The sequence below is a fragment of the Camellia sinensis genome, chromosome 8 (assembly GCF_055761805.1).
Source record: "Camellia sinensis isolate YWXY chromosome 8, ASM5576180v1, whole genome shotgun sequence".
Lineage (NCBI taxonomy): Eukaryota > Viridiplantae > Streptophyta > Magnoliopsida > Ericales > Theaceae > Camellia > Camellia sinensis.
Window position 1 is genome coordinate 37,185,747 of NC_138968.1, and position 12,436 is coordinate 37,198,182.

Sequence of the window (12,436 nt, forward strand, 5' to 3'; positions counted from 1 at the left end):
TGGGGGGGAATTCACTTTTCTTGTTTTGTGTTTTCAAAAACAATTTTGAATTTGTATTCTTTTAATTTTAGTGTTTTTTTAAAAATATTTCAACTTTTTTTTAGATGTATTTAATCTAAATGTACTTAATAAGTATAATATTTGTGAAGAAATCTTTAAAAAGTTTAATAAATATAAAAAAATACAAAAATATACTGAATTTCTATTTTTTTAGCATTTAGTGATTTTTTTCTTTTAAAAAAAATCATAAACTTTATACGTCTTAAGTGTATTTAGATATAAGTGGATAAAAAAGTAAAAAATATATCTTAAAAGTTCACTTAAAAAATGGATTAAAAATTAAAAAACCAAACAGAGTATGATTTTGGAAGTAAAAAAAATTAAAAAAAAATTGAACTAAAACAATTTAAAATTTTGAAATTTTGATTATTGATAAGTTGATAAAGCTATTTTAATTTTAATTATTTCAAAAAAAAAATTAGAATAAATTATACCAAATAAGTCTGGGTTTCGTTAATAAAGAAAGAGAAAGTAACAGAAGGCAAATTCCGAACAGAGGTACTAAGAGCATCCTTACCAGCTTACTTATATTTTATCCTACAATATTATTAAAAAAATCATTCTCTATTTTATAAATCACTTTTTTCATTTATTTCCCTTAACAAACTCCATATTTTTTCTCTATTCTATTAAAATAATCTTTTTAATTACTTTTAAATTTGAATATTTTTGACATAATAAAATAATGAAAACACATGCCAACTAACTCTGCAATTTCACAGCAAAAAGAAAAGAGAAAGAAGAATAATGTTATTGAACAAGTCGTATTGGAGAAAAGCAGCATAGTAACATCAATGGTAAAGATGCTCTGCAACGTGGACATGACTGTAAGTTACCTCAAACACAAACAAATTCTTGCCTCACCTTCCTAATAAGGTTGTCTTGTGACACAGGCAATGGATTATTAAGGTCTTACTTATCAAGAAAAGTCAATCATTAGTGCTGTAGCAGAACCATTCATTACTTGAATATCTGGAACCAGGTTGGGAGTCTCTAGCATGGCTTGATTACTGGTAGTTGTTGCTTGTACAATTAGATCCATAACACCCATTGAGGAGGTGGCAGAAGTTTGATGTCCGTAGTTGGTGCACTCAACTCTAAAGCAGCAGGAGCACTCGATTCTGAAGATGATAGCTTGACAATGTTAACTACCATTTGCATTGACTTCTCATAGAGAGACTTGTTGCTTTTGCCCCTGTTGTTCATGTCCAGTCGTCCAGTCCTAACTATGAGGTATGGGCTATGGGCTTCATTGGAACAAAGGCATTCAATTAAATAGAGGTGAGGTCATCCGTCAGGACGTCAGACCGATCAACTCTCTAGATGTTCGGCTCCTTGTCTAGGTTGTTGTGTTCACCTGCTCTGTTGCAGCTGTGTTCGCCTTCAATGAAATAAAATAAGAATTAACCACTTATCATAGCAAAAGTTATTATAAGCGAGCCGTTGTGAATGCTCTAAGAGTATTTTCAATGGCAAATGCTATTATAACATTGTCATTTCTATAATTTGACAATGAATAGTAGCAAATTGCCAAATTATAGCAATAGTGCTCCAATAGTCATTTGTCATTTTGGCAAATCTCAACCAACTTTTCCTCTAATTTTATAGGTGCTATTTGGATATAGGGTTTTTAGTATTTTTTTATTATTTATTTTTTGTCTTTTGCGACCTTTTTCAAAAAATTTCAAAAAATAAATAAATATTTACATTCTACCCAACTAAACAAATATAAAATATTAAAAAATTGAAAACAAATTTTAAATACAATTCATCCCAACAAAAAAATACCACTACAAAATAAAAAAATATATTAACTACATTAAAAAATAAAAAATAAACAATCACAAACCACCTATCCACTAGTCTTGAAAAGGTATTATGTGAGTAATTTTCTGACCACACTGCCCGTTTAGTAATCAGCTAGAGAACACCGGCAGCATAGATGACTTTAGTTAACCAGTAACAGAAAGAAAAGGCTCCGGCGGTGGCTCTTTCACCCGGGGCACTCCGACGATCAAGTTAGTATATCTCTCAAAGATAATCAAGTGCTAAACTCACTGCTCAAAGCATAAATTGCGTACCTTAGACCCACGGGGGTGCCTCTCTTTTATAGTTAACTCAATCCTAGTCCCACTAGAAGCCTGACTTCTATGGACTCCAATTCAGTACTTACTTTGGACTCCTCAAGAGATAAAGATAAACCCCCTAAGTGCTTTATCCTCATCTTGAGTAAGTCCCCTTTTCATTCTAAGACTCTTGTCCCTTTTCTTTTATCCTCTTATCTCGAATTCCGATATCTTCGGAGATAACCTCGACCCTGCCGAGATCACCTCGGTGTCACGACCAGGACACGTGGCACCTCGGCTGACACGTCAGCGTCACCTTGCCACGTGTTGGTACTCAAAAAATATATCCCCACAACGGCCCCCTAGGTTCTATTACCTCGGCATTCTGAGGTGATGGAACCTATATCATTCCGTTTTTCCAGTACGTCGGTTTTCAGTTGCTCAGCCGAGATCATTATTTTGGGCGATATCCTTTTATTGAAGAACAAGAATTTCAAGAACCCTTCCACGCGTATGAGCTGTCATACACCATAATTCAACCGTTTTTAACCACGCGTTTCTTTCTTACTAGTTTGTACCTGTGACGCGCCCATAAGTTGTCTATTTCTCACGTGCGCCGTCTGACGTATACGTTCTTCTAGGCGTATTGATTATTTTTTGCCGCCGTTTTTCATTTTTGACAAAACCTTTCCCCCTTTTTTCATTTTTCCACTTTTGCATATGATTTCTCTTACTTTTTCTCTCTCTAAACTCTTTCTTTCGAATCCGCCATTGCTCAAGCTCTAAGCTCTGAAATTGTCTTCCGTTCTCCTTTCCTGTGAAGCTTTCGTCGTTCTCGTTACATCTGTAACTGTCGTCTGACTTCGGCAATCTTCATACCGGCTTCACTCTTTTCTGGTAAGCTACTGTTCCTTTCGTTTTCAATTCTGTTGATATTCTTCATTACTTGTTGCCTTTACTGCATCTGTTGAAACTTTTAATTTGCGATTCATACACCTGAATGTGTCCTTCCCATGATTTTGCCCTTGCCCATATCTTGAACACACGCATTGTTTGACTACTTCCCTGTATCTTTGTCACTAATCTTGGCCCTGTATTTCTTGTATTCTTTATGCTCTTGATAAACCATCTCTGTTCTTGATTCTGAAATTCCATTCCTACTTTATGTTTTCTGTGTCTTTTCCAGATCCGTGCCTTTGATCTTCATCTCCATAGTTTTAGGTTTGGGAATTGTTTGTAGAACCCACGATTTAGGGTAAAACTGAAACATTCCTTACAAATTTCTCTACCAGCCCAAACCTAGGTTTTTGCCGAGGTCCCATTATTAAGAAACATCTTCTTTCTGAATTTCAACCCTTCTAATTCAGGTCGATATCATGGGTATGTAGAGACATAGGGTAGATACCCCGACCAAACTTAAGTACTTTAGGCAAGAGTTCTCCATCCCTGCCGATGTCCAGTTGAGGCCGGCTGGGGATGATGACTCCATCATGCCTACAGAAAACTCCATACCCTTTCTCATTGTAGCTTTTACTGAGTGTGGACTCCGGCTCCCACTCAACATCCTTTTTCGCGAGATTCTTCACTATTATAAGTTGAACCCCATGCAACTGGCAATCAACTCCTATCGAGTGATCTTTGGTGCCATAGCCTTAGCTAAACAGGAAAATGCCAGGATCACCGTAGTCGATATCCAGTACTGCTATACCGTGTGTGCCCTTAATTTGAAAGAAAAAGGCTACATTTATTACCTTAAGCCGAGGTCTACAGAATTCAAAAGCATAGCCGACCTCCTAGACTCCAACAAGGGGGCTGGAGATGACTATCTCATTACCTCAGGAAATTGGGAGTTTGTTTCAGACAAGGACATCCATCTCTACCCTCTTCCTTAATCAGTTTTAGAGGGCAAGGGTAATAGCCCAGTAATCAGCTTTGCCTGTTTTCTTTCAAAGTCTTAAATACTTTGTTTGTTTCTGACGTCTGTTCTTCTTGCAGCTGTTCGTCAGCCACCGAAAAATTTTCGCCAATCCTTTGTTCCTAGCAAGGATTTGAAGAAACTTCTGGCCTTACCAATCCACAAAAGGAAAGTTCCTGTGCTTCTCAACTTTATTCCATCATACAAGTCAACTTTGCCCGACGTTCCCAAAAGGAAGAAAAAAAGCCTTTCTCCACCCTCTGCTACAACTCCGTTGACTGTATCCACATCACGAACAGATCAAGGATCAACATTTGATCCAGCTGATCAGCCATCAACTTCGGCTCCATACCTGGTCCCAATATCAGAACGAAAACGTCGGCGACGACTTGTCCTTACTGCCGAGATGGGTCGCCTTAAGCCTGTTGCAAAAGATCTTCTGGCCAGTATTCCATCATTTGTTGAAGAGCAGCAAACACAAACCCAACCTCCACTGAAGTCGAAAAGAATAAAGAAGGCTCAACTGAAGGCTAAGATAGCTCAGGTTGAATCTGAAGACACCTTGCCGATCTCAAAGTTGGCTGAGAGTGATAAATCTCAGCCTTCTACTGGGAAGAGGCGCTTTGAGTCTCAACCACCAGAATCCCAAAATCCAAAAAAGCTGAAGTCCTCCTCTGCAACAACCTCGGGATCAAAAAAACCTGATGCCCCATGGGCCCCCTCTATTACTCTGGAAGACAAGCTTGTCATGGCAAGTGATAGTGCCGATGATATTAACGTCGATGTTGCACTCAGTACTGCTTTGCTTCTTCTAGGCGATCTGGAACGAAATGCCCGGTATAGTGAGTATGAGAAGTACGCACTAATGCTTCAGCACTCCGTTCAGGTAAATGTTTTCTATTTGGTATTTTTCTTCTTTCCTTCCCTTTATTTTATACTTTGAGTATTCTCTAACACCTCTGTTTTCTTTCAGGCCATCCAGCATGCCCACTCATTCTCAATGCAGTCTTTTGAGAATCGGGAAAGGCTTGTTGAGATGAAGAGGGAGTTCTCTTCCCTCCAAAAGACCAACAAAGGTCTTTAATCGAAGATGAAAAAACTGGAGGACCAAGCCGAGGCGGCAATAAAAGCCCAGACCAATGCCGAAGAGAAGGCTGAGGCTGCTGAAACCATCAGGAAAGTGGCTGAGTCTCAGAAGAGAGAAGCAGAGGAAAAAATGGCCCAGGCCGAAAAGGAGCTTCAGGAGGCTCTGGCCACCAAGGACGCTGAAATCAAAGAGGCTGACGAAAAAGTGTACACTCAAGGTATGGCCGATGTCACTGAGGCCTATGAACTTCAAGTGAAGCAGGCATGCAACAAGGGTTTCACCCTTGGTTGGATGTCCCTTCTGAAGAAACTCAATATCCCTGATGATTCGCCTCTGAGGAATGCCGATGATATTCCTTTTCCATTCCCTCCACCTCCTCTACCAGCTCAGTCCGATGAAGATTCAGAATCTGGAGATGAGGAAGAGAATGATGCCTTGGTGAGAAAAGCAAAGGAGGCTACTGCGTCCAAGTCCCTTCCTTTAATTGAGCAAGTCGTGGACTTGACTCAAGATGAAGAGGACGATGTGGTTGTCAAGGAAACTACCCCTGAGCAGGCATCCTCCGACGTTCCTGTAACCGACAAAAGTATTGATAAAACCCTTGCCCAGATTGATGCAAAACTTGCAATGAAAAAGGCAGCCGAGGTGGCTCTTCCAGAACCTTTCGAGGTCCAAACCCAAGTTGCTGTTGATGCTGATGAACCTTAATTTTCATGTTTTTCCTGTCTTGTCTAATTGTATTTTGTTTCTTCTTTATCTTTTGGAACAATGTAAGCCCTTGAATGGCCGATGTGCCTCTTTCTTGTTGAATGCTAATGCAACTTTTCTTTTCTAAGTGCTTGTACTCTTGTCTTCTCTTCATTGCTTCTGCATGATTCTATACTTAGAATATTCTGCATGTCTCTCACACATTTTTCCTTCTTTGTACAATCTTCTCGGGGTGACACACCTCGGATAGACAAACTTCTTGTAAACTTTATCAAGTGTTGAACATCACACTGGTTTATCTTAACTTGTAAATTGTCCACAAATTTCAACAAGTGTTGAATAATCACTTTGGCTTGACTTCAACTTGTAAATTGTCCACAAATTTCAACAAGTGTTAAGCAACAATTTAACTTCCACTTGTAAATTGCTACGAATTTCAACAAGCGTTAAACATTACTTCGGTTTAACTTTAACTTGTAAATTGCTACAAATTTCAACAAGTGAAGATAAACAATAATCTCGGCTTAACTTCAACTTGTAAATTGCTACAAATTTCAACAAGCGTTAAGCATTTCTTCAGTTTAATGTCAACTTATAAATTGCTACAAATTTCAACAAGTGAAGATAAACAATTATCTCGGCTAAACTTCAACTTGTAAATTGCTACAAATTCCAACAAACGTTAAGCATTACTTCGGTTTAACTTCAACTTGTAAATTGCTACAAATTTTAACAAGTGAAGATAAACAATTATCTCGGCTTAACTTCAACTTGTAAATTGCTACAAATTTCAACAAGCGTTAAGCATTACTTCGGTTTAACTTCAACTTGTAAATTGCTACAAATTTCAACAAGTAAAGATAAACAATTATCTCGGCTTAACTTCAACTTGTAAATTGCTACAAATTTCAACAAGCGTTAAGCATTACTTCGGTTTAATTTCAACTTGTAAATTGCTACAAATTTCAACAAGTGAAGATAAACAATTATCTCTGCTTAACTTCAACTTGTAAATTGCTACAAATTTCAACAAGTGTTAAGCATTTGTGTCTTCTCTCTGCCCCCAATGTGAACCTAAGTTCCACTTGGGTTCTCATTATTAGAAACAAGATGATGCATCTTTTATCAATTCACAAGTCTTGGAAAATTCTGTTAAGATTTTATTCATGATGTCGGCAAAAAATAACAAGGATCATCTAATGATAGAAAAATTTCAAATTACAAGTGTTCCAGGGTTTTGGCAATGCTTTGCCCTCATTATCTTCAAGCCGGTATGCTCCATTGCCCAATACCGAAGTAATTCTGTAAGGCCCTTCCCAGTTTGGGCTAAGCTTGCCCTCTCTGGGATCCTTCTTGTTGCCAACAACTTTTCTTAGGACTAGGTTGCCGACTTGAAAATCCCTTGGATTGACCTTCTTATTGTAAGCTCTAGCAAGCTGCTGTTGGTACGCTGCGAGCTGAATTGCAGTTTTCTCCCTTCTTTCTTCTAAGAGATCCAGATCTCAAGCTAGAAGTATGTCATTGGTCCCATTCTCTACTTCTTGGGTTCTGATCCCTGGGATGCCGATCTCTAGTGGGATGACTGCTTCTGTGCCGTAAGCCATGGCAAAGGGGGTTTCCCCTGTTGATCTTCTCGGCGTAGTCCGATATGCCCAGAGTACATTGGGCAACTCGTCTACCTATTTTTCTTTTGTTGCCTGCAGCCTCTTCTTTATCCCATCCAAAATTACTTTGTTGGACGCTTCTGCTTGCCCATTGCTTTGGGGAAAACTTGGTGTTGAAAAGTAATTCTTTATCTTGAATTTCGCACAGAGGTTCTTGATGAGTTTGCTGTCAAACTGCGTTCCATTGTCGACAACTATTGCTCTTGGAATGCCAAATCTGATGATAATGTTTCTCCATATGAAGTTCTTGACGTCCACATCTCGGATTTTTGCAAGAGGTTCTGTTTCTATCCACTTTGTGAAGTAATCTGTTGCTACCAGCAAGTATTTCCTTTGCCCAGTTGCTTGGGGCAACTGCCCAATGAGATCCATGCCCCATTGGGCAAATGGCCATGGACTGGATATAGGGTTTAGGTCAACAGCTGGCTGGTGTATCAAAGGTGCGAACCTTTGGCATTGTACACACTTCTTCACGTAGGCTTCTGCATCTTTTTGCATGTAGGGCCACCAATACCCCTGGATAATGGCCTTGTGAGCTAGTGATTTGCCCCCAGCGTGGCTTCCACAAATCCCTTCATGAATTTCATATGGAAAATTTTCAACCTGCAAACGGTGTACGCACCTTAAAAGGGGTCCGTTATAGCGATCCTGGATTTACCCTTGTTGTACAGTGATCTGGACATGTGTCCGTGGATGTTGGTAGTTGATTATTATCTTGTTTGCATCCTTTTTTACTTCATATTTGAGTTGTAAGATGTGTTGGGCAGGTTTGTTACAGGTTGGTTGAGTTTGGAGACCAAAACTAGCTGCCCAGATTTTGACCTGTCCGCTCGAGCGGGGGTTATGGCGCTCGAGCGGGAATTGCACCCATCCAGTATTTTCTGTGCAGGGTTGGACGCTCGAGCATGGAGTTGGCCGCTCGAGCGGGGTTGTGTGAGTGACGCTCGAGCAGGGAGTTGGAAGCTCGAGCAGAGACCTGGTTCTGTAAAAGTTCTGGGAGTGTGTATCCGCCGCTCGAGCGGGATTGTTGACGCTCGAGCGGGAGTCTGTGAGTGACGCTCGAGCGGGGTGTTTGACGCTCGAGCGGGGCGACTGGGTTTAAGTTCCGTGTTTTGACTTTCAAATCACTTTTTCACTTTCTCTTCTCTCTCTTACTTTTCCAAACACACCATTGTTGAGCCTCTCACTCTAGAACTCTACCTTCTCTCTAGGTTTTGATCTAGTAGGAGTGATTTGCTCATCTTTGGCCTTTACAAAAAAGTTGTTGATCGTCGAGGGCTACATTTTAATCTGAAAATTTCAGGATTTGGAGCACGTTGGGTTTTGTCATCTTCTCCCTTGGAGCTCCGAATTTGAGGTAGAGATATCCTACTCCTCTCTATGGATTTTGTCTTTAAGTTTTGGTATTTTGAGACGTTGGGGTTGGTTTGGTAATCTTGTGAAGATTTGGGGCTTTTGTGTTATTTTACAAAGGTTGGGGTTTTATTTATAATAAACCTAGATTCGCGTTTGGTATAGAGAAATGGAATTAATGTTGAATCATTGATGGAAATGGGACCTAAGGGTTGAAATGGTAATTATGGAAAATGACCTAATTACATTATTTGATTAATTGGGATAATTAATTGTGAGAAATGAGGAAATGAAATGGAATTGTCGAGATTGGGAATGTATGGGGTTAAAGGGTGTAGTTGAATTAGTTATCACTCACCGAATTGAAATGTTGATTGAATATCCATTGTGCGTTTATTTTCTGTATAGAGATAACTGCTTTGGGCTATCGGTGGAGGATAGTCGTGATTGTTGTAGACAATGCATGATGATTAGGCAAACGAAAACTAATCAATGGAATGTGTCATGGAATTTGACGGTTGATAGAATACATTAACTGTATGTAGTGAGTGATTGTATATAGAACCAACGTGTTTGTATACGTTATGTGTAGAGGAGGAGATGGGGGATGTACACCGCGGTTTAGGGGAAGATAGGGGATGTACCTCTAAACCGGATAGTGTTGGGAGAAGATAGGGGATGAACTCCGTGGATACAGCTCATATGCTTGTCTAGAGAAGTGAAGATAGAGCTCATATGCTTATCTTTGTGAAGTGTGGATATAGCTTATATGCTTATCTGTGAATGTGGGATATTGTCGTTGTACATATCTGTTGAGAATGTGGATATAGCTTATATGCTTATCTGTGAATGTGGGATATAGTTTTTATACATATCTGTTGAAATGATGATAGAGCTAACATGTTTATCTGTTGAAAAAGGGAAAATGAAAAGTAACTTGGACTCATAAGTCGTATGACATAAATATGTGATTTATGTGAATGTATCAGTGTTGGCCATCTATCAATTGCTAATCTTTTAGTCATTGTTCATGGTTGGTTTAGTGTATTTCTACTGGGCTGTGGCTCACCCTATATGGGAATATCATTTTCAGGTGCAGGTAGCATGCCACCTCCAAGGACATAGCTTGGGAGGCTAGAAGCGGACATACTTTTGTCGTTTTATTTTTGATGTATTACATGTAAATTCAAGCCAAGGGCTTAATGTGTAAACGAGTTAGTACTCTGTTGTTGTAACCAAGTGTTAACTTGGAAAGCTGTAAGCCCGTAGGGCATTCTGCTTTTGTTGTTAACATGTAATACTTTTGTAATGAAACTCTGATGAATAGAAGAATGTGGTTATTTCATATGTCAATGAATGTCTGATTTGATGGGTTTAATGTTATTATTTTGAGGGCGTTACAACTTGGTATCAGAGCGTACCGGGTTCGAATACTTTTGGTACGTGGGAAGTGATTAGGATCACAATGGGTTTGTCTCGCTTGATAGAGACTTAGATGTAGTATCATATGCTCTGTGCTTGATTGATAACATGCTTATGTGACTATGTGGGTATGTGATTTGATTTCTAGGATGTTGATTGGATCCTTGGGTTTCTGGGAGTCTTGCTGGAAAGGCACTTGATCAATGCTATTTCTAACCGGAACTCTAGTAACGCCTCGGGACTGTCATTATCCGGAAATAAAATTCGTAAGTGCTTATGTGTTTATGTGCTTACGTGGAGTGAATTACAGTTGTCCATGTATTAGGACGTGAGTGTTTAGTTTCGGCACATTTATGAATGTGCTAACGTTCTGCATTACCTTTATTAGGATGTCAGGACGAGGAAGAGGTGCTAGGCGTGGTAGACCTGCGAGGCAGGAAATACCGTTACCGGAGGAGGTTCCGACAGTACAGGAGGAAGTTGGTCAGGCCAATTTGGCCGAGCCAGCGGGTCAGCAGGCCATGAGTGCCTTGGCCAGAAAGATAGCGGGAGCTTTGGGTATTCTTAGAGCTGGGAATCAGGCAGCTGAGGCAGGGCCTTCTTTCTTGAAGATGGAGTTTTTCCGGTCTAATCCGGATGAGTTTATCGGGGATCCAAAGGAGCCACTGAAGGCTGATGAGTGGCTAGAGCAAATGAGTAAGATGTTCGAGATACTTGGCATCGAGGACGGAGCACTGAAAGTGACCTTGGCATCCTTCCAGCTGAAGGGAGATGCGGGTCAATGCTGGAAGTACGAGAAAGCTCGTGTTGGTGGTACTTGGGAGGCGTTTGTAAATGCTTTTCAGGAGAGGTTTTTGTTTGCAGCAGCTCGGGAGAAGCTGAGGGATCAGTTTAGCCGGCTTAAACAGCAGGGCTTGTCAGTGGCCGAGTTTGAGGCTACTTTTACTAGTCTGTCCAGGTTTGCACCTGAACTGATGGCGTCTGAGGAACGCCGTTGCTATGAGTTTGAGCGGAAGTTGAGGCGGGGCCTCAAGTTGAGAGTCAGTGGGTCTTATATCCGAGAGTATAGACACCTGGTAGATGCCGCTGCTCATATGGAAATTATGATGCAGGAAGAGGAGGAAGAGCAGAAGGGCTCTAAGAGGGGCCAAGATGGCCAGGGTGATGGCAAGAGGCAGAGGGGTTATAACCCTCAGCAGTCTCAGGGAGCAGTTTCTAGATCGACCTTTCCAGTGCCGATTGCAGGCTCGAGGAGAGGCAATCAGGGGGAGTTTGCTTGTTACAAGTGTGGCCAGCTGGGTCACAAGGTTTCAGTTTGCCCGCAGAAGGGTGGGGGTTAGAGAGCTGCTTCTTCTTCAGCTAGACCGCAGAGTCAGAGTTTGGGCAGGGGGCAGCCCTTGTCTTGTTATCAGTGTGGGCAGCCTGGGCACCTGAACAGGTTTTGCCCGCAGTTGAGTGCCACGTCGGGAGCGTCTGGTTCCAGGCAGACGCAGGGATTTCAACCAGCTCAGTCTGTGCAGGCCTCGAGGGCCAATCCGGGGGCTTCGTCGTCCTAGTCTATGCAGCAGTCTTTTGCTCCTAGAGGCGAGCGGGTAGACCAGGGGCCTACGGGGCGCGTGTATGCTGTTACCGCGCAGGATTTAATACCAGCTCCATCGGTAGTGAGAGGTACTTTTCTGTTTTGCAACTCGGTTGCTAATGTGTTGATAGACACGGGTGCATCTCATTCTTTTGTATCTGCTACATTTGCATCTGTTTTGGAATTGGAGTTAGCACAGTTAACATCTCCTATTTGTGTAGTGTCACCTCTTGGTGGTGAGTTGATCTTGAAACAGGGTGTTAGAGGTTGTGATATAGAGGTCGCCGACCATAGGCTTCCTTTTTCGTTTGTTGTCATGCCCATGAAGGGTTTTGATGTTATTTTGGGTATGGACTGGCTATCGTCATATCGGGCTGTTATCGATTGCTACCGCCAGAGGGTCACGTTATGTACCTTGAGCGGGGAGTGGTTCCATTTCTTGGGAGACCGGGTTGGTAGTGCTTTGCCACCGGGGTATGATTCGCGAGGGCGAAGTGAGCTTAGTGGTCTACTTGCTAGCTTTGAGAGTGGTGAGTGTGATGAGACCCAGATTGTATTGCCGAGGGTGGTTTGTGAGTATTC